Raw genomic sequence first — 22,889 nt, 5'->3', positions numbered from 1 at the left:
AAGGACAAGCTGAATTAAAACTATCTTCATTGTGTTTGCTCATTGCACAAACGACAGAGGTATTTCACTGCAGTCTCCAGGAGTCAAACTGTGCCCAGAGAACTAGGAAGGAAAGATGGCATGGCTAAGCCACAGCAGTGGGAGTCAGGAGAACTGGCTTTGACAGTCACTGTGTGCGCGACCTTGGGAATCCACTTTGCTGCTCTCAGCCTCAGTTTTCTCATCTGTAAAATGGGGAGAATGTTACCTGCTTCAGCGAGGTACTGCACGGAGCAAGGAATGCTTGTAAAGTACTCTGAGATCCTCAGGCAGAAGCTGTCAGAGCAGGGGGATAATCATTTAATTGATGCCAAAGCAAAGGGAGCATGGAATGCACTTGACACACCATTTTCACATTTGACTGTGTTAGTCAACATGAAACATCCTCTCTCTCTGGGCCAGATTCCAATCTCAGTTACACCCGCGCACACCTGGAGTGACTCCAGGGAAACCAGCAGCGTTGTTTCAGATTGACATCAGGCTTTGGTCCCCGCTCAGCACGCTCTCGGGCTGAAGTATACAAGTCCGCCAGACGGACTGACACTTTGCACGTCTGCAGCACCTGTCATCCAAGGATCTCAAAGCACTTTGCAAAGATGGGTAACACGTTATCCCCGTTGCAAGGGGGGGAAGGCAAGACGAGGAGTTACTAGCGGAGCTGGGAACAGAACCCAGGATTTCTGACTCACAGCAGACCACAGCTGCACGTTATCTGATGCAACCAAAGAACATAACAGACAGGGACTGAAATGCAACTTCAGTTGGCTTTTAAAAAGGGACACTCTCAGCTCTTAAAGACCCCAAATTAACTGCTCCATATTTGCTCCCCCTCCCCCACATATGGTTATAGTATCTCAAGTTACAATTGACAGCCAAGTGGAATGAAAGTAGTTCCCACACTTCCCCTTTACAGATCTTTTGCCCACTGTCTCACTATCTTGCATTGGTTCGTCTCATTTCACTCAGGTCTGCATTCTGCAGTCGCTTTGTGCATGGAACTCCACAAGCATGTAGGTGAGAGAAGGATGCTGCTGGAATCTGAGAGCGGGATCTGAGCCTCGCTTTGAAAAGCTCCAGGTAAATGGATAGTCCTACATCTCTTATTGCTCATCATAGTTATTAAACTCAAACCTCGTGTTTCAAGGGACCCTTTAAAGCTCCAAATTCAGCCAATGAATAAATGGCACCAATCTATTGAAAGGCAGAATTCCCTCCTTAGATTTGTCCTAAAAGGGGCATCTGGGTGTTTTAACAATATCAGGGAAAGGAACAAAATAACAACAAGAGGAATAAAAATATTGCCATTTTTTTAAATCGATGTTTCTTTCCCACTCCTCTTTCTCTGCCCCCTCATTCTCCTGATGTGTTGCAGACCCAACACCAGGCTAGTAATGGGAACCAGAAAGCAAAAATGGTTAAAAATGGATTCCGAGCTAGGTGGAAGTGAAAAAAGGTCTATTCTAGTCTTTATAGGGCCTTATACTGTGCTCATCACCGAAATACTGTGGGCGTCACCTTCCAGTTGTGCATTAAGCAACATGACTGACATCTGTCCCGTTTGGTCTCTCATCCTCCTGACGGGGGGTGGGGGGTAGGGGGTGGGACACATGCAGTGAAAATCTGGCCTCTTTAAGGTGTATTGAGCTGAGCCCACCCACCCCCAAAAGGAGGCACCTAAAATCAGTAGCCACTTTTGAAAAATGTAAGCCAAGGGCCCATCTACCCGATGAAACTGACAATGTTAATGCATGGTTGGAAGCCAACTCTGTTATACTGTTTTTTGGCCTTTTGACCCTCTAGCTAGGGTTTGAAAGGTGGCTTAGCTCCATTCCTATAGGCAGGGCCCAACTGTGCAAAACAATTTGAAGAAAGAAGCACCCGAGTTAAAAAAAAACCCAACCCCAGCCTCCACAAATAACAAGCAGATTTTTGCACACCCTGTACTGCTGAGACTTCCTGTCGCTTTTCGCTAGAGCTGGGAACGTCAGACTGTGTCATGCAAGAGCGGAGTCACTATTAATGTGCTCCTTTCATGAGAACGTCCTCGGCTTTTGATTTCTGCAGAGGCTCATTTTATTAAAGCCCTTCACCATCAAACCACACTCAACACACAGAGGAAACCCACACGGACAAATTAACATGAGTGCTGCACCCAGAAAAGGTGGGTAGTTTCCAAGCTCTGCAAACCCCGGCCTTCGCCTGAAGCCCATTGAAATCAGTGAGAGTCCTTCCATTGATTTCAAAGAGCCTGGCTCAAGTCCCAAGAACCCAATCCCAAGAGGTGTTGAGTCTTTTGCATACGGAACCCATCACTGCACTGCTGGGGTGTATTTTTGCCACCAGATAACCCGCAAGGTTATATCATTTTGCTCTCAGATGTCACCCAGCTGTCTCTCCTCCAGCCTAGCAATCACATTCTGAAACAAATACAAGTAAATGGTGACTCATGTCTTTATGGAAATGTTAAGTCCTGATGTCACAAAACACAGACAGCTACTGACTTGGTCTGCCTCTTGTCAACAAGGAAGCCGTTTTTAAAGACAGATGCAGTTTCCCAGTCAGGTAACTTTGATATCCAGCATGATATTAACCATGACAGGTCACCTTATATCACTGATGTAACAAGATCGGCATCACTACATCAAACAAAAACAACTCCATTGAATATTTTCCATATGAAAGAATCAATGTGAATCTGACACTCTGATCAATGATAAAAAGCACGTTGGAAGTTCTGGGTGTTTCCTTGGAATGGCGACAGTGAAATACTGTATGCAAGACATGAAACTGTAGCCCTTAAAGCTGTGCTTTCAAGACATGCTTTCTGCATTAAAACATTTCAAAGGCAAAATAGGCCCTTCTCTTTCTGTTAGAACTTTGGAAACTGACAAGACTTCAGAAACTCTCTGATTGGAACTTTTCATGTGCCTGTGGGGAGGGTCTCCCCAGGGTTCTACACAATCATCTCATTTTCCTAGATTGCTAAGGAGCCAAATCACCATCGTTTTGAACGTGTCTGCGCTACTGCAGAGCACAGGTTGAAATAGACCCCCCAGGTTCAAAAGCTCCATCTGGGTTTTGAACGCTTCCAAGTTCAGCTCTGCGGTTTTTGGTTTGACCCATTAGTAAGATAGAAGCCATTTGCAAAATATGGCTATGCAACCCCAAGGTTCGATGCTCAGCTCAGGGGTTTGGGCCCACCCCCTGTGTTGAACAAGGGAACTGCCCGACACATTCTTTCGGTGACTTTGGAATTCAGATGTCACAGTCATTTAGTGTGACCTCCCAATCAGCACTGGCCCTGGCAGGGTGTTGGTGGTCAGGGGGAGATGGTTTTTCTACCCCAAGACTTGTCACGGCTGAAGTTGGTCAGTGCAAACTTTTAAAATTGTTGGGCTTTTTCAGGAAAGGGAGGGGGCACACGTGGCGTTTGCATTTCGTTCCCCTGGTTTCCACTAAGAAGAAGGGGGTGGGGAGGTAAGTAAAATATCCTGCTAACTTGCAAGCCCCCCTTAACTAGCTTGTCCTCAACTGAAGTGGCTTTAACTGAGGCATCATCAGTGGTTAAGTTCTTAATTCATCCATCCTTAAATGGAGACTTTGCCGAAGGAACCCCCATCAGAGGTGTTCTCATCAGAGATGCCCTTAAACAAAGGCATTGTTAAGATACCAACAGCAAAGTCTAATGGTTAGCTCCTTGCTCTATGAGACATTCTGTTGATTTCAACGGCGTTATTACACGTGGTAAGTGGTCACCAATGGATGAAATTCATTCCTGTGCAGAGAGCCAGTGCAAGGACTAAACCCAGCTTACGTCCCACTTAACACCTCGAAATAGGCACGTCAGTGGGACACAGATGTTGCGCTGGCCCTCTGCATGGTGTGAACGTCACTTCGATCCGAGCACCGGTTGTACAATCAGGTGTACTGTGTAGACACAAGCTCTATTTGAAATGAGTAGCCTCCGTAGAGCCTGAGTTATGTAATCTCCACATTCTCAATCAGAACAGATGGGGAAAGGGGGTTTATCTGCACGCTCCCGTAAATTGAAAATGGTGCTGCTGATTTTTACTCAGAAAAATCCACCTGTGGGCTGAGACGAAGCATGGGAGATGGCACGCTCCGAGGACTTGGGTTGAGAAAGTTATGAGCAACTGAATGAGATGCGGGAGGGAAAGAATCGAAATTGGAACTCTGCCTTGACCGTAACTTCTGCTGCTGGAAGGAGCACAAATACACCGTCCACACATCTGCATATCAGTCTATCTGCGCAGGATTTCAAATGGCAAGCGCCAGGGTTGTTTTGGCTGGCTTACTAAAGTGAAGCCCAGAAGTTCAAGGGAGGGGGAAGAGATGGACCCGTCTTTTCGCCGGCCTAACAAAGTCCACCACAGATAACTCATTATGCACATGTTTGAAGTTGGCTTGCTTACGCCACTTGGAAAGAGAATCAGTCACGCCGAGTCTTTGCTTTGGCTTCCTCCTGACTTCTCAAGACACTGCCGCTACTGTCTTTCTCCAGCCTTGAAAGAGAGAGCAAAGTGTCGCAACACCCTTCAGCCCGCCTGTTCTGTCAGAAGATTTACACTGACTTTAACAACCAAAGGAAAATAATATTGAAGGGCGGGAGGGAGAGGTTGATGATAATTTATAAAGATTTTTTAGCCTGTGGTGGTCTGTGATGAATGGCTGCCTATAAAGGGATGAAAATAAATATCCCTTTTTGAAGGAAATAGGTTGGCTCCAGTCCAGCTGGCAGGGAGCAGAGAGAGATATGTTGCATTTACAGTAGGTCTTTACTGTCTGAACTGAGAACAGTGGGAGAGATGTTCATTATACACTGCCTGGTGCTGATTAGCTGAATTGAAAACCAGCCGACTGGTCCGTAGCCCCCTTACTCGCCTTTAACTGTTGGGAAGCCCTTTAACTCTTTCTCTGCTCCTTCCAGCCATCCCCACCCCCACCGTTGCTGACTGATGTAGCTGTTTATGGAGCAGACTCTTCTGGTGGTTTTGTGCTATATCCTCAGATCCAAAAAAACTATTTCATACCCCGAGAAAACAGGTCACCGCTGCAGGTGTCTACGTGTCCACCTAGGGTGCTATTTTCAAAAGGGCCGAAGTGACTTGGGAGCCCACATTCCATGTTCGGAAGGGATTTAGGTACTTAAGAGTCTCAGTCCCACTTGATGATGCAAGTCAGAATAAAAGCACTTTGCATGGGGAACTGTGTCGGTGGTGTGATGAATGGGCACCTCCACCTTCAGCACAGAACACCTGCTCAGTCGCTCCAGCAGCCCAGAGGTGCCTTAGAGGTGCTCTCCCACGTAGGAGGCTGGGCTCCAGTGTACCAGTGCAGTTCACAGACCCGCTGGCCATACCCCTGCTGTGCCATAGGAACCTGCAGGCGGCGTCTACAGCATCTTTGCTTCCTAACCCCGTGATTCATTGATTTTGGTCTTTATGGGACGAAGACGAGAGGCAGGTGGGGAGCCCCAGGGATTTGACCCCTTAGCTGCACCCCTCTCTGCGTGATATTGATTCATGGGAAAGAGGAAGACAAAATAACACAAAATCATTGTTCAGCACCTTCCTCCACCGAATACAATTTATCTCCAGTTGATTTTAAAGGGAGCCTCTGGTATCCTGCAGTGGAAAAGCAGGGCCCTGGGAACAACTTAATCGCACTCTGAGTCAAATTCTCTTCCTTTCTCTGCCACAGCATTTGAAGTTCCTGGCCAAACCGCTACGCTCTTCGAAGAGCAAGGGACACGGCCCGGCCCTGAGATCTGTGGCACTCTTGTGGTTTTGTTTGATAGCTCAGGCGCTTGAGCTGTTGTATTCCCCGAAATGAAGCCTTGCTTTTAGCATCGACTGTTTTTTTTCCGCAGCTCTCGCATTATCCTCTTAGATTTGCTAATCCTGCCAAACAGAAGCCTGGATAACCTTATTAGTACTTTAGGAGATACGTTCCCAAATAGGCCTGAACAATTCCCTTCAATTCGACACCAGCCTTCATTTTGGGGGCCTCTCGGTGCTTCAGGCACATTCACAACACCCTCTGTGACGTAGGTAAGTAAATACTATTTGACCCTGATGGGTAAACCGAGGCACGGAGACATTGGGTCAAATTCGGACCTGGTCTTATTGAACCGTCGACCCCGCTCTTCGCTCATCAGTGACACCAGTCTTGCTTGTAGGCTTCTCCCTCAAGTACCTTTGCGTTTTCCCCCGGGCATGGGAAAATCATCTCATTAAAGGCTATGTCTACCCTATGGACCTTACAGCGGCACAGAGTTCTCCTGCCGGCATAATTAAACCATCCCTAACGAGCGGCGGTAGCTATGTCGGCAGGAGAGCGTCTCCCGCTGATACAGCGCTGTCCACACTGGTGCTTTTGTGGGTGAAACTTTTGTTGGTCGGGGTGGTTTTTTTTTCACACCCCCGACCGACAAAAGTTTTACCGACAAAAACGCTAGTGCCGTCACCGCCTTGTGTTCCTTTAAATCCCTCCTTAACAGAATATTAGGACAGGTTCTCTGCTGGACTGTGCCAACTGACGCCGGCTGAGGATCGTGGCTGTGGGTTTCCAAAAGGCTTTCAAGCAGGAAGTGTTGCAATCAGATGGATTCTATAGAAAGATGGTTTCGTACTGCGCAAGTGACACCGGTTCTGCCCGCTCGTTCTATTGTATGGTGTTGCTTAGGATGGTAATTTTAAGTGAAATCATTTCAGTTATATGCTGGTGATTATAAAAGGGCAGCTGGGATTTACTACGTGAACTCCATGCAGCAAATGAAATAGCTAGAGGGGTGAAATCGCTGGAGCCCCTATCATGGTCTTTCAATATTTCTGTTAAAGCTGAGATTACACCCTGGATTTATAGCACACCAGTACAATACACCTCCAGAAGAGGCTCAGAAATAATAAACCTTTGTACCTATATAGCTCCTGTCACACAAAGATCTCAAAGCACACTACCAAAAACAAACTTAACAGAGGTAGGCAAATATTATTATACCCATTTAGCAGGTGGAGAAGCTGAGGCCCATGGCCACATAACCAGTCAATGGCAGAGCTGGGAACAGAACCGAAGAGTCCTAACACTTAATCAAGGGCCCTAAACACTAGACTGCACTTCTCTCAATGCAATGCACCTCCAAAAAGGGCAAATGGGCTCCTCAGATGTATGAGCGAAGGTATTTCCAGGGAAGAGAGGGGCGTATTAATGCCATTGTACAAGGCACTGGTAAGACCTCATTTGGAATACTGTGTACCATTCTGGTCGTCCATGAAAGAGGAAGTCCAAGTGGAACCGGTCCAGAGACAAGCTCCTAGGATGACTGGGGACTGGAGGGCCTGTCTTATGAAAAGGAATTAAAAAAACTTGGCTCGTTTAGCCAAAAGAAAGGCTGAGAGGGGAAGCGAATTCACCCAGGCTGGGTGAAATGTTATTTATGTTAAAAGATAATGTTGGCACATAAACAAATGGGTATAAACACGTTTAGGCTGGAAATGAGAAGAAGGTTTCTAACCATCAGAGGAATGAGGTGCTAAAATAGACTCCCAAAAGGAGCTGTGGGGGCAAATAACGTAATTAGTTTTAAGAGAGAGCTGGACAAGTTTATGAGTGGGGTTGTATGCCCGCGTTGCTTATGGTGATGAGCAGCTCTGACAGTCTCTTCTGGTTTATGTCTGATGTTCCTAAAATGCTTCAGGGCTACAGCTGGTCACCTGCAGGGGTCAGGAAGGGATATTTTCTCCCCCAGCTTATCCTGGCCACAGCTGAAGCTGGGATACGGGACCCAGAGAGCTCGTGCTCTGAGGTCACACCCAGCTTTCTCTCTCTCATGCACTTAGTTGCCTGGTTCTTGCTCAGATGCTCAGGGTCTAACTGCTCACCATGTGTGGGATCAAGAAGGAATTTTCCCCTAGGTCAGACCTTGGGGGGTTTCACCTTCCTCTGCAGCACGTGGGCGTGGGTCACTTGCCAGGATTATCTGAGTATATCTCACTTAATCAATTCCCTGCCATTGCAGGGGCCTTGGGCACTGGTGCAGTTTATAAATGTCGGTACCTCCTTATTATCTGCTTGTGCCATATAATAATTTAGTCTCCTGTGGCTGTAATTTCGGTTGCTGGGTGTAGCGTGCAGGTGCTGGGTAGTGCTGGTGGCCTGTGACGTACTGGAGGTCAGTCTGAATGATCAACAGGTCCCTTCTGGCCTTAAACTCCATGACTCTCTACTTCTCTTCGGGTTTTGTTATTTAGGGCTCATTTCTTGAGGTTATTGTCCTCAACTTCCCTTAGAACTGGAGAGAACTCAGCACCATGCAGCGTCAGGCCCATATGGGTTAAATGAATATATGTGCATGGAGCCTGGACTCAGGAAGAGAAGAAATGGAAGGCTCATGTCAGCTAACAGAACTTCTCCAGTTACATGTATCAATAACAGACCTAAATTACTTCTGTAGGAATACAATGCATGGTCCAAGCCAGCCATGCACGGAAGGTTGATTCCCACCCGCTGGGATCGAAACGCAGGAGCAATGGGAATACAAATACAGGAATGGTCCTTCCCAGCAAGTACTGATTTGCAAGAACTTTTGTGCTAACCTGGAAGCTCCCGAAACCTAACCTAGAGTCTTCTCTGACTTCAGTTACTCCTGATTCACACCATTTCAAGAGGAGAACCAGGCCTCTACCTTTATTCCATAACGGAGCTCAACAACAATGCAAATTGCAGATCCTCTGCTGTGTAAATCAGCATAGCTCTGTTGGAGAGAGGGCCCATTTAGGTTGCTATGCACAAGATGGTCACAGCGGCTACCCCCTATTCAACAAAACACTTCAGCATGACTCATTTAAGCAAATGGAGTAAATAGGACTATACACATGCTCAAATTTAAGCACGTGCTTAAGTACCCTGCTGGCTCAGAGCCTAAAGCAGGGCAGATTTAGTGGCTAGGGAGTGTCATGATAGCAGATTTGGCCTTTGTGGGTTTCTTTATTTAAGTTTCCTACGCAGCCCATCAACCGCACAGCATCTCATGCAAACACCATGAGAAGAAGGCAACAAAGCTCAGTCCACGCATTCTCTTTGCCTGTAATTTGTCTTCATTAAAAGAGAAAACAGGACAGGGAAGCGAGGAAGGAACTTCCAGGCCTCCATCCAGAAGAAGCACGACTTCTAAGTAAAGACATTTTGAGGCAGACGATTTGGCTGTCAAATGCAGTCACTTGGCAAGAAAGACCTTCCCCCTTTCTTCAGGCATTCCATGAACTTCATGCCTTCTGACTAGAGTTGGTCGGAAAACTGATAAGAAGAGTTCCCATGAAAAATGTCCACTGCAAAAAATCCACCATTTTTGTTGAACATTTTTCATGGAAATTTTGGCGCTTTCATAAGAAAGGGGTGTTATTATTAGGGCTGTCAATGAATAGCTGTTAACTCAAGAGATTAACTCAAAACAAATTAACTCAATTCAAATAATTAATCGCAATTAATCTCACTGTTAAATAATAATAGAATATCAATTGGAATTTATTATAAATATTTGTGGATGTTTTTCTATGTTTTCAAATATATTGATTTCAATTGCCACACAGAATACAAAGTGTACAGTGCTCACTTGCTATTATTATTTTTTATTACAAATATTTGCACTGTAAAAAGATTAAACAAAAGAAATAGTATTTTTCAATTCCCCTCATACAAGTCCTGTAGTGAAATCTCTTTAGTGAAAGTGCAACTTACAAATGTAGATTTTTTTGTTACTTAACTGCACTCAAAAACAAAACATTGTAAAACGTTAGAGCCTACAAGTCCACTCAGTCCTACTTCTTGTTCAACCAATTGCTAAGACATACAACTTTGTTTACATTTATGGGAGATAATGTTGCCCGCTTCTTATTTACAATGTCACCTGAAAGTGAGAACAGGCGTTCGCATGGCACTTTTGTACCTGGTGTTGCAAGGTATTTGCATGTCAGATATGCTAAACATTTGTATGCCCCTTCACTCTTCGGCCACCTTAGGGTCAGTCTGAGATCAGTGCCCCAGTAGGACGCTAGGGGGCACTATGCTGCTGGGGTCCCGTCATTCAGGAGACCTGTCAAACTGAGCTGCTGACCATGTGAAAAAGCCCCTAGTGAAATTTCAATCTACATTTTTAGATTCAATTACTCTAAACTCTCCCTGCCATTTTGACAAATTATTCCTCTGTCCCACACAGTGGTGTAGTACTGATATGAACTGTTGAGCCATCGCTGTATTACACCCCAGAGGTGACCGCATTTCAGTGGCGGACAAAGAGATCACAGTAAACAGCGGGACTTCAGTAGTATAGCTGGTCAGGAATTTTTCTGAAGAAGTGTTTCTTTTTTGCTGAAAAATGCCAAATCGTCAAATCCAAAACTTGTTTGTGGAACAGGGTCAGTTCTGACAAATCTCCCAGCTCCAAGCATTTCTGGGAAAAGGTTTCATAATTGTCAAAATGTCCTTTCTAAAGGAAAAGTTTGTGTGGAGGGTTGGCATGAGAAAGGACTTTTTGCTTAGAAATTTTAGTAAATTTTGTCTCAAAAAAGGTTAAAAAGGAAAAGTTTGAACTAAGAAATGAAACATCGAATTCTAAATGAAACGTTTTGATTAACCCAAATGATTTTTTTTTTTTTTTTTGGCTTGTCAGTTGGTGAAAATTTTCAAGGTTTCAGCTTTTCATTCTGATTTGAGATGGGGAAAAAAATTCCAAATCTCAAAAAATCTTGCAAGATGGGAAAACTACTTCATGCCCAGCGATCTTCAACAGTTGCTTTGCCTGGGTAAGAAATGAGAATCACGGTGTTCTCTTCTAATACCCTTCACCAGTGTAGCTGAGAACCTCCCAGAGCTAAGAATTAACAGGGAAGCTAGCATCTGTTATTCAAGGCTTCCTTTTCATCTACCCCTGAGAAGAGGATGGGTCCCAACAAATGATAAATCAACATATTTTTAAATACTTTACATACTTTAAAGTAGAACCAATTGTAGCAATTTTCTATCCACACACAGCTCTCTGCGAAATGCGTTCAGTCATTTCGTTCAATTTCATTTTGTTTGTTTGATTTCCCCCCCATCCCCTGCTTTCCCGTTTTTCACAATTCCCGTTCAAATTGGGAAATGTTTTTATCTGGCTCAGGGTACGAAGAAAAAGAAAACCCCTAAAAATACCCCAAACTGCAACCCCGGGGGAGCATTTCAGCAACTCGCCTGCTCTCCATCATACATAAACATCTCAAATTCAAGTTTAATTCATCCCCCTGAGAAACTGTTTTTTGCCAAGATAAAGATCTTGAAATGTACTGCATTGGCACAATACATCCTGTATCCTGAGTCTGAAATCAGGCTTCCGAGAAGCAGCCCCCCCTCCAGTATTAATTATCCCGTCTTCTGGTCCGGTACCAACGTGGCGTAAAATTTCCTCGGGTCAAAGCGGCAGCAAATGCTCCTGGTTATCACTCTAGAGTTCTACGCTGTACATGGATTATGGGCATAACACGAACAGTTGGGTATGTCCAGCAGAAAGACCCATCTTCGCCCCGCCACTGACACTAACAGGGAGGCGTTAAACCGGGCAGAAAGCAACCAGGGAAGCAGGGGCACTACAGCACCCTCTCTCCCTCCTCCAGATGCACCCCCAGTCCATGGATCTAGGGCTGTACAGATCAAGGGTATGCATGGCAGGGCTGGGCAATGACTGTCCTCTGTGGCCCCCTCTACCTTCAAACAAGCAGGTATTTCCTTGTGGAAAAACCAGGCAGCTCTTATCAGCATCATCTTTCACAAAATCACACTCAGCACATTGATAACAGCCCCTGCTCCCAGAGAGGGGTGATGGAGCAGTAGCTGGGGCTGGGGGGAGTGGCAGTAAAGCTGCAGGAGGAACCATGCTTCTGTTGACAGGGGAGGTGATAGGTCCATAGAGTAGAGCGAAGGCCCTAGGACACCATTGGATTCCCCCATTGATCTCAGGACACCCATAGGTTTTGTAGGGCCCATTCCCTCCCTACTCCTGTGTGGGGTGTGATGGGGAGACAATTTGCAGAAAACTGAGTGAGTTCCTGGCCTTTCCACAGACTCCAGCTTGGTTCGGAATAAGCTTTCAGACTAGGATCCCTTTGGCTGGAAAAGCGAGGCTGGCAAGCTCATGCATAACACAATACATGGGATCACAGTCTACCCTAAACAGGAGGCTATTATTAAAGAAAATAGACAGAAACCACAAAGCAGGCTTCTTCCACATGGCTTGAGTTCCAGCTTTGTCTCCCTTGTTTACCAGGGACCACACCCTGTCTGGAACTCCATACAGCATATAGAGAAATCTAGTGATTGAATAATATGCTATATGCAAAAATATTACAGTGGGGACAGTCTATCCCACAGTATTTCACTACCTATCCTAAGCCAGAAATCAGGAGTGGGAAAAACAAACAAACAAGAGCATCTCAGAACAAGGTTCAGTTTAAACACAAGTGAAGCTTCAGGGAAGTTCTTGCTCTTCCCAACAGGGACGGATTAATGCAGGGGCATTAGGAGCTGCAGCCCAGGGCCCCGGCTTAAGGGGGGCCCTGCAAAAATAAATTACAGGCAGTGATCTCCAACTCTGGGCTGCTAGAAGTCCCGTGGTGCAGCGGGGTGCTCAGGCAGACTGCCCCATGCCGCTCCCAGAAGCGGCTAGCTGCTAACATGTCTCTGTGGCCCCTGGCAGCTGGGGGGAGGCTGCGCTGCCCACTGCCCCCGCTCTCAGCACCATCCTCACAGCTCCCATTGGCCGAAAACCCGCCAATGGGAGCTATGGGGGTGGCGCTTGTGGGTGCGGGCAGCTCACGGAGACATACTGTCCCCCTCCCCGCAGAGGCCACAAAGACGTGCTAGGAGCCATCCGCTTCCAGGAGCAGCGTGGAGCTATGGCAGGCAGGCAGGCCTGAGCCCGGCTGCACCACCAGCCGGGAGCCGCCTGTGGTAAGCACCTCCTGACTGGAGCCTGCACCTTGCACCCCCTCCTCCACTCCAACCCCCTGCCCCAGATCAGAATCCCCTTCCTGCACCCAAACTCCCTCCCAGACCCTGCACTTCCTCCTGTACCCCAATCTCCTGCCTCAGACCCCTTCTGCACCCAAACTCCCTCCCAGCCCCCGCACTCCCTCCTGCACCCCAATCCCCTGCCCCAACTCCCCTCCCAGACCCCGCACTCCCTCCTGCACCCCAATCTCCTGCCTCAGACCCCTTCTGCACCCAAACTCCCTCCCAGACCCCGCACTCCCTCCTGCATCCCAATCCCCTGCCCCAACTCCCCTTCCAGACCCCGCACTCCCTCCTGCATCCCAATCCCCTGCCCCAGCCCCCTCCTGCACCCAAACTCCCTCCCAGACCCCACACTCCCTCCTGCACCCCAATCCCCTGCCCCAGCCCCTTCCTGCACCCAAACTCCCTCCCAGACCCCACACTCCCTCCTGCATCCCAATCCCCTGCCCCAGCCCCCTCCTGCACCAAACTCCCTCCCAGACCCTGCACTCCCTCCTGCACCCCAATCCCCTGCCCCAGCCCCCTCCTGCACCCAAACTCCCTCCCGGGAAAAAGACTTGTATACAGGGGCCCCACAAAATCTAATAACCTCGGGCCCACAGGAGAGAGAATCCAGCCCTTCTCCCCAAACCAGTAACCCCTGCCCAGACCCCCAGGCCTAGATTCTTTACTACAATCCTCTTATTCTCCACGCTACTTTTAGCTGTTCATTCATAAGCCACGTTACTTTCCCCACATCCCAGGGATGTCTAGAGATTTTTTTATATCATAGAATTTATGGCCAGAAGGAGCCATTGGATCATCTAGTCGGACATGCGGTATAAAACAGGCCATGAATTGCAGCTATTTACCCTGTATTGAGCCCAGGTGCTATAGAGATCGAATCATAGAATCGTAGGGCTGGAAGGGACCTCGAGAGGTCATCTAGTCCAGTCCCCTGCATTCAGCTCCATGTCTGTTCTAAAGTTGCTTCAAACTGGAATAACATCACAATACAGATTATTCCGTTTTCCTTGAGGAGGAAGTGTGCTGTGGATTTATGCAAATCTGCCCGCAATGCATGTCCATGTGATAAAAATATCCTTCAATCACCCTTCCCAAAATACTACTTGCTTGCTTCTCCTGGGCTGACGGGCAAGCGAAATATCATTAGATTGTCATCATTCCAGACAACCCGGGGTGGATAGATTTTGTACCTGGCCTGGTTTGGTTTAATGATTTAAAGATTGCCACAGTGAGTCTATAATACCCCCGACCCCCGTGTAAGTCAGTGGAGCTGCATTGACTCCAATGGGGCTACACTGATTTACATCACCCGAGGATCCGGCCCATTAAGTCTAACATGGGATCAAGAGAGGAAAAAACACAGTTGTCCTTAATCAGAGCCGCAACATCATGCGTGGAGAAGTGGCCTTGCAGTTAGGGCAGTGGCTGGTAACTCAGGTCCAATCCCACTTCTGCCATGGGTTCCGTGCCTCAGTTTCCCCACTGTAAACTGCGGGGGCGGGGGAAATAATCTACCTCCCAGGGGTATGGCAAGACTTCATTCATTCAATGTGAGGAGGTTTGATACTATGGTGGAAAACAGTGCAGAACTATTCTAATAATGAACAGCTTCCTTAAAGCACTGTGAGTTCTGTAAACAGCCCCATTGAGAAATTTTCTCTACCTATTGTGTGGCTCTGAGGTCTTAGTTTCTCAAAACTGCTAGCAATTTGCCTTGAATGAAGTGCAGTTTACAGGGTGGGGGGGGGGCATGTAATGAGTACATTCATGCACCATTTAATTTAATCGTTTGACCCCCATGCAGTCATATTTCTGAGAGGTAATTGGAACATTTTTTTTTTTTTTTTTACACAGTGCAAATAAAGGAAGCCCTCAAAAGGTGCTCTTTGTTACTAGTAATTACCGAGGAGTCAGAAATTTGGCCAGACTTGATAATTGTTGTCGTTTCTTGAAAGAAAGGAAAAAAAAAACAAGCCCGAAGCTGGCAAAGAAACAACCAACCCCACAGTTTATTAAACAAGTCATTTCATATGTGTTATGGTGTTTAAGCCATTAAGGCATGAAAATATGAAGCTGGTCAAAGAATGATTTTGCAAGGCCTCAGCCTTTTAATAACCTCCCCAAGATGAACTCTGGCTGTGCCAGAAATACTACCAGCGCTTGGCGAACGGGTGCCATGTGACCCGGTGGAGGGCATTTGCTCTCCCAGTGTAACCAAAAGCAAAGGTAAAACCACCTGGTGTGAAACTGACTGAGCCAAAGCCCACTGAAATCGACGGCGAGAGCATCCAGGGGCCGTGGATCAAGCGCTCTCGCGAAAGACACCAAGCAGGAATGAATCAGTGCGGAGCTCAGATTCAGAAAACAAAATTGAGATGAAAGGTCTGGAGAAAACAATGGCCATGGTCTCCGTTCAGCATTTCCTGTCAATGTGGTGGAACATTTGTGAGAAGGGCTAATAGATTGGGAAAGGGGGGGGCGGGTGAGGGATTATTTTTTAAAAACTCTCTGAGGACAGAGTGAAAAAACATACAACCCTTCTTTGTTTAAAAAAGAAATGAGAACACTCTGTAACATTCTGGGGACACAGCCCGCCCAGGACCTGACCTGGAACTGTGGGGACTCAAAGAAGGGCGGGTGGCCTGCCAGCCTAGCCTAGAGCTGCAAACATCCTGGGTGCTAATCCTGCACAAAGAGACAGCGAAGCTGTGAAAATTGCAGCAGGCCAATGGGCATGGCTTAAGAACCTGCATAGAGGGGTTAGGGCCTCCCAGAAAAATCCTCCCAGGTTTCATGCTGAACCCCGTGCATCCTGGAGCAGGAGATTAGTGGATGCTGGGTGGACACCCATGATCAAGAAAACTGATAGTTATGTGCATCACTATCAAAGCTCAGTGCCTTGTATTGGTTTTAAGGATCTACCAAGTACTTAGGGAGATGAAGCTCTTCTGCAACCACTCCCACCCCCCCCCAGGCACCTCCAAGTCCAAACTTCTCACCTCACTTCTACGGGCCAGTTCCTCAGCTGGTGTAAATCTAATGAGGCCAACAGTGCTAGCCTGATTTACACCAACACGGATCTTTATGCAATGCTTCATTTGTAGCTGGAACCAAAACAGGATACAAACATCCCTAAACTCCGTGGTTCATCTCTATTCAAACGACCAACCGGCCCCTCTGGGCTCTAAACATCCCCCCCACTCCGGAACATTCTATATGCTGTATTAAGTCAGGTGAATTTGTGCTTTGAAGCTTTTTCTCTCACATATGCGTGTAGTTAACCTCACAGTGGGTGCGGTACAGTACACAAGGACTGTTTCAATCAGCTGTGTACAATACAACCCCCATCCCCCACCTTCCGGCACCCAAAAATCTCCCAAGTCTTTCTTTCTGTGACCCAAATCCCAGAAGCCTTTGCAGCCGCAAAGGACAGTGGGGTATGCTAAATCCCAGGATGGTTCCCTCTCCTAATGTGGCTCACGGAGGATCACTGCTGTCTAAGACTCAGATAAGAATATTCTTTAGAAAAGTGGAATGGCCATGTGGTTTTGGGGACGGTGCCTTTAAGGGCTGGGCTTCCCACTCAGAGAGTCTAGGCCATACAGAATTTTTAAAGAAAAAGCACTTCGACACCTTTCAATAGCTCTTTTTAAAAAGAGACCTTTACACCAGTTCCCGAATCTCCTTCGGGATCAGGCTAGATTCTGCCCATTGATGTGCAAGAATGGGCAAAGGAGAAAGCGCTAGAAACCTCAGTGAGGTGTTCAGATTTCATGACAATGGGTGTGGTATGAGAACCGAGATAGATAAGATAAGATACCGAGCGCGTGGGCAGCAAGAAATGAGGCGTGCCTGCCTTTGATATAAATATACTGCGGGATGGGGTGGTGCGATATAAAAGGTTTTAATCGGCATAGGTTTGGGATGGCAAAGCCACAAACTAGTTCTGTAGATCATCCCAAGTGTGTGCTGATATTTAAGATATTTAAGAAGTTTACGGTGCTATGTGCTATATCCCTCCATCTGCAGTGCTAGGCTGCCATGTCTAAGCAAAGTTCCCATTCTGATCCCTTCCCTCCCGCCATACAGATAGATATTGAAGTAACAAAGTCCTAATCAGGACTGATTCACAAACACAAAGGGGCTTTTCCCAGCAGGATTTCCTATCCCTGTAGCTCTCTCTCAGAGTTCCTCCCTGCCTTTTATAGCCCTGAGTCAGAGCTAAAGTGACCCATCTAATCCGGCTGCCAGGGTGAGTCAGCAGAATAGCTCTGTAATCCCCTCAGAGTGTCCTAAAGCTTGACCCACAGAGAGTGCCTTAAGCCACCTGAATCCAAACACACTAGTGGAAGAAGGGAGAAACTAATAATAATTGCACAAACTTCTAAAAATAGCTCTTCCATAGATCATGTCATGACTTAAAAACCCAACATGTTACACAGGCCTGTATGCCAGGAGCTGCACGTGCTGTCAGACTCAGGCTATTAGAGTGGCCATCACAAGTCATTAACAGAAACATGACCACAAGCACTAAGTCGGTGTATTACATGCACATATTAAATCAGTGGGAGCTGCACAATATCACCATTGAATCAGGCCCATTTTACGCAAATAGCCATTACTATGCATTAATTTGTTCATAATAAGGGAGAGTTCATCCCTGCCACTGTTTCAGTGGACAAGGAGAATGGCACAAGATTAATTAATTCATTAAGTCATCATGCATATTGAATTTGCAAAGGAAACGTATTGCAACATAGACAGAAATCATTTCATCTTTCAACATGTCTGATTATTAATAGCAACGCAGTCGGTATAAATACTGTTGTGATCTGTGGACTTTACAACAGACCTGCTGTTAGAGGAATGATTCTTCTACAGGAGCTGAATTCTAAGCTGGAAGGATTTGATATTTTCCTCTTATATCATTTAATCCTTTACCTTTGGGCCAGCATTAATAAGTAACAGAAAAGCAAACCACTAAATGAAAAGAAATGAACGTCATGCATTAAAATAACATTACAGCCACTCAGCCGACATTAGCATAGAAGGAGTAAAGGATCACACAGAATCTTCCCTGGGATAAATACGTAGGCTGGGCCGTTTTTGTGCAGTTCTCATTACAGTAGCCTGCTTGCTTGTCTACTCGGGTTTTTGGCTGGAGGGAGAACATCTATTTTAAACAGGTTTTCCAACTGTGACTGTAAACATTAGAAACAGGCTTGACGCTTGGAGCTGTCTTAGCCCTCGCGAGGCACATCGGGAAGGCTTTGAACATTGCCTGCTCCTGTTCCTCTGGAGCAACGATCAAATCTCACAGGCACTGGCTGCACGGCATTTCCACTTCCCAGAAGAAACCTTTGGCAAATCCCTTTGTCCCTGTTCAATTCTCCTTTCAGGGCTGGAAGAGTCAATCTTCCTCGGGGTTTCTTTACCAGCCCCCTTTGGGAGGAAGGATGGTCTTGTGATAAGACACTGGGCCGGTCTCTGGGAGAGCTGGGTTCAATGGGCACCATTAATGGTTATGATTTGCATTCATTCGTATGAGCGTATTGCCTAGGAGCCCGTCATGGAACAGGACTGGATGGTGCTAGGCGCTGTACAGACAAAGAACACAAAGACAGGCTCTGCCCCAAAGAGCCTACAACCAAAATATAAGGCAGGAGACAAAAGGTGGATACCGACGGATGGGGAAGCACACGGAAACAATGAGACAATGTTGATCAGCGTGACGGGCAGCTACCTAACCATGGTAAATCATATAGAATCATAGGACTGGAAGGGACCTCGAGAGGTCATCTAGTCCAGTCCCCTGCACTCATGGCAGGACTAATTATCTAGACCATCCCTGACAGGTGTTTGTCCAACCTGCTCTTAAAAATCCCCCATGATGGTGATTCCACAACCTCCCTAGGCAATTTATTCCAGTGCTTAACCACCCTGACAGTTAGGAAGTTTTTCCTAATGTTCAACCTAAACTGCCGTTGCTGCAATTTAAGCCCATTGCTTCTTGTCCTAGCCTCGGAGTTTAAGAAGAACAATTTTTCTCCCTCCTCCTTGTAACAACTTTATGTACTTGAAAAATGTTATCATGTCCCCTCTCAGTCTTCTCTTCTCCAGACTAAACAAACCCAGGTTTTTTTCAATCTTCGCTCATAGGCCATGTTTTCTAGACATTTAATCATTTTTGTTGCTCATCTCTGGACTTTCTCCAATTTGTCCACATCTTTCCTGAAATACTCCAGCAGAGGCCTAATCAGCGCAAAGTAGAGCAGAAGAATTATTTCTCATGTCTTGCTTACAATACTCCTGCTAATACATCTCAGAATGTTTGCCTTTTTTTTCAACAGCGTTACACTGTTGACTCATATTTAGCTTGTGATCCACTATGATCCCCAGATCCCTTTCCGCAGTACTCCTTCCTCGGCAGTCATTTCCCAGTTTGCATGTGTGCAACTGATTGTTCCTTCCTAAGTGGAGTACTTTGCATTTATCCTTATTGAATTTCATAGAAATAGAAATAGAAATAGAAATAGAAATAGAGCTGAAAAATTTTCAGGGGAACGGTTTACTGTCAGAAAATGAAATTTTTGATGGGAAAAGGTCAAAATGACTCATTACAGCTTTCCTGGTTCGATAACGTTGACACTTTTAAAATATAAAGTCAAAGCATTTTGTTTCTCATTTTGTTTAGCCTTTTAAATGATATCCCAACTTTAAGATGATAGGATATTTACATGTCCTATATTTAATATTAGAATGATTCAGCATGAGCTAAATGATTTGCCATTATTAAAAAAAGGTCCAAATTGATTTTTTTTTTAACTTTCATTCCACAGGAAATGTCAGCTCTTTGCTCCGACTCGGAACAAAACCAGATTTTGAAATGTCGGCATTTCCTGCCGAACAGAATTTCCATTTTTCAGCCAGCTCTAGCTGTTAAATTCTTGGTTTCTTTGTGACCCAGGGCAAGTCATTTAATCTCTCTCTGCACCACAGTGCCTGACCTGTAAAATGGGAATAACAACACTTACTTTCTCCTCTCCTTTCTCTGCTGTGTCTATTTAGATTGTAAACGCTTCCGGGCAGGAACTGTCGCTTACACTGTGTATGGACAATTGGGCCCTGACTTTGGACAGGGCTGTAGGCACTAGCGCAATGTTGGTAAAAAATCACCACCACCAACTACGGTGCTGTGGAAAGGTTGCACCAACTCTTATGGCTCAGGCGGCAGAGTTCTCAAGAACAGTGGAGGCTAGTGGACGGGCAACTGGGAGACTAAAGCACCTAGCCTCTAATCCTGCTCCGAAACCGACTTGCTGGGTGACCTTGAGCAAATCACTTAACGTCACCAGGCCAAATCCTTGGTGACGCATGTGCATGCCCACTGAAGTCAGTTGGGGTTGAGCATGTGTAACTAAGAGCAGGAACTTTGTTCTCAATTTCTGCCCCCCTAAAAGGGGGGTGATGGTATTCATCTACCACAGAGGGCAGTCTGTGAGGATTAAGTAGATAGTGAGCCCCTTTTCTGCCTTCAGTTATAGCCATGTAACCCTGGCAAATTGAAGTGAGTTACACAGGGGACAGCGTGAGCACTCGGTGTATGGAAAGCTCCACCTATGGCCTATGCTTCAGGCCGATGACTGAAGGTCATGTCTTGGCTGGAGTGGGATTAGGGGGTACCCTCACATTGCTGAATCCACTCTGAAGGCCAGTGTCTCACACTATAAGACAATAAGGAAAGAGGGCGGGGCTTAATCTTCTACATATACCCAAAGGGAAAATCAAATATTCATTCACAAGGATCTTGCATACATACCCGGTCCTAAGGAACCAAGTTTGCTTGCCTCTTGGAGAAGAGCTGACCTACAGATGTTTAACATCTGTGGGGCTGGCAGTGGATGCTGAAGGGAGCTGTGCCAGGTGAGGAGGGAGGGTTTTGGTTGCTCAGAAGTGGGATCAGCTGGAGGCTTTTGGGGGGAGTTTGTTCCAGCCTCCTGCTGTGGTGTGAACTGTTCTTAATGTGACCCGCCTTCCCGACTTGGAGTGTTTGGGTGGCGGTTGGCAATTCTGATGACATGTTACAAAAGTAAAAAAAATGTCAAACATCTCAGCTGCTCCCAAACAAACACAAACAAAAAAAGTCAATGACACATGGGTTGTCTAACTCATACCAGGAGGAAGGCGTTTCCCTAAAAATAGAATTTTCAACCAAAAAAATAAGTGATCTAAACTGGACATTTTTTCTGCCCAGTCATGACTCTTCATGACACAATGTGATCACACAATGCAAAAAAATGTCATGTTGTGACCTCAGGTTGCGATATGGCGACATTTCCCCCAGCCTGAAATAGTTTACAGGCCAGCTAAACAGTGCCACGAATGGCACATGAAGAATGAGGAACTGCCCTGGTAAATTTCAGACACTCGTTTGCAAAATTCAGGGTAACGGCAGCTTCCCTACTTCAGAATTATGTTTTGCAGGGTAAATTAAACAATTCGCTGCCTGTCTCACTTTCCAATCTAACAGCTCTCCAGGTTTTTATACCATTACCATCACTATCAATGTCCAGTCCCAGAAAGATTTCAAAGTGATTGTTTTAAGAACAATATTATGGGCTAAATTCAGCCCTGATTTAAGCAGGTACAGTTAACAGGACTGTCAATAGTAGATGTACCAGTTTACTCCAGGGTTGAATTCGATGTTACTGAACAGCTTCAGTTCAGTCAAAATCAAAATTGATTTTTCAGTTTTCTGCCTCCCGTGGGTTACGTTGTTAGCTGCTGTGGATATTCCAAGTTCTGCACAAAAACTGCAGTTTATCGAAGTTTGGGCTCTCTCTAAATAAAGAGCTTGCAAAGAAAAGAAAAAAAGGAAATTCCACAGGAAGTTCAAATATTTTATTACTTCCTGTTTGAACAAGCATGTCAACACTTGGCCCTTGAAGTGCAAATTGTTTAGAATTTAAGGCGTCAGCTTGAAAAATGTTATTTCCAGATCTAACCCACAACAAATTTTAGCGCAATAATCAAAGTAATAAATGAAAAAGAAAACAACCTCGGTACTTCAGAGTAACTCTTTCCTGGTGCAAACAGTACAGGATCTGGTACGTTGAGGGAGGATACATGCTGTAAAAGCTCCCATCAGGTTCGTTGAATGGCCTCTTTTTCAAAACCAACCCTCTCCCATTTCCCGCACGCAGTTTTGCACACAGGACGGATTGCTGGGGAAAACTGCAGGTGCAAATGAGAGAAATGCCCAAATCCAACTTCACGGCTGCAACTCATTAGATCAACTACTACATTCTCGTGTTATTTGTGACACCTCCACTGCAACAGTCACCCCACAGGCCAGCTTTCAACTTCCAGCCCAACCCGCAGCTCCTGGGTTTTAGTCTAACCTAATGTAGATATAGGTTTAGAGCTGGCTGAAACTCAGCATTTGAGTTCTGCGGGAAATTCTGACATTTCAAAACTTGTTTACATTCCAAATTAGAACAAAAAAACTTGCAAAATTTCCCATGAAATCCCCTGGAGGCAGATTCTTCTCCTTAAAATTCAGGGATGTTCTGATCTGGGGTTGGGATCTGACCACATCTCTAGTTAAAAGATATGCTTGAGGATACAGGTGCAGAGAGCAAACCCCAGGACAAAGCTCAGCGTTCAAAAGACATGGGGGCTGGGGATGAAGAAAACATCAAATCCTCAGACCCAGCCTATATGGGAGGCCTCAGAGGTACTCCACACCCATTCCTGCAGGCTGCTGATGATATTGTGTACAG

At 46.0% G+C, this 22,889-nt stretch overlaps 1 protein-coding gene across 2 annotated transcripts in view; it reads right to left on the bottom strand.

The window, feature by feature from the left end:
- Window positions 1-22,889, bottom strand: part of RUNX3 (RUNX family transcription factor 3) — a 117,114-nt gene that overhangs the window by 24,260 nt on the left and 69,965 nt on the right. The gene's annotated exons all lie outside the window — the stretch shown is intronic.

This window comes from Malaclemys terrapin, chromosome 22 (assembly GCF_027887155.1).
Source record: "Malaclemys terrapin pileata isolate rMalTer1 chromosome 22, rMalTer1.hap1, whole genome shotgun sequence".
Classification (NCBI taxonomy): Eukaryota; Metazoa; Chordata; order Testudines; family Emydidae; genus Malaclemys; species Malaclemys terrapin.
Note: the sequence above shows the minus strand (reverse complement) of the source record. Positions and strands in the feature narration are given on the sequence as shown.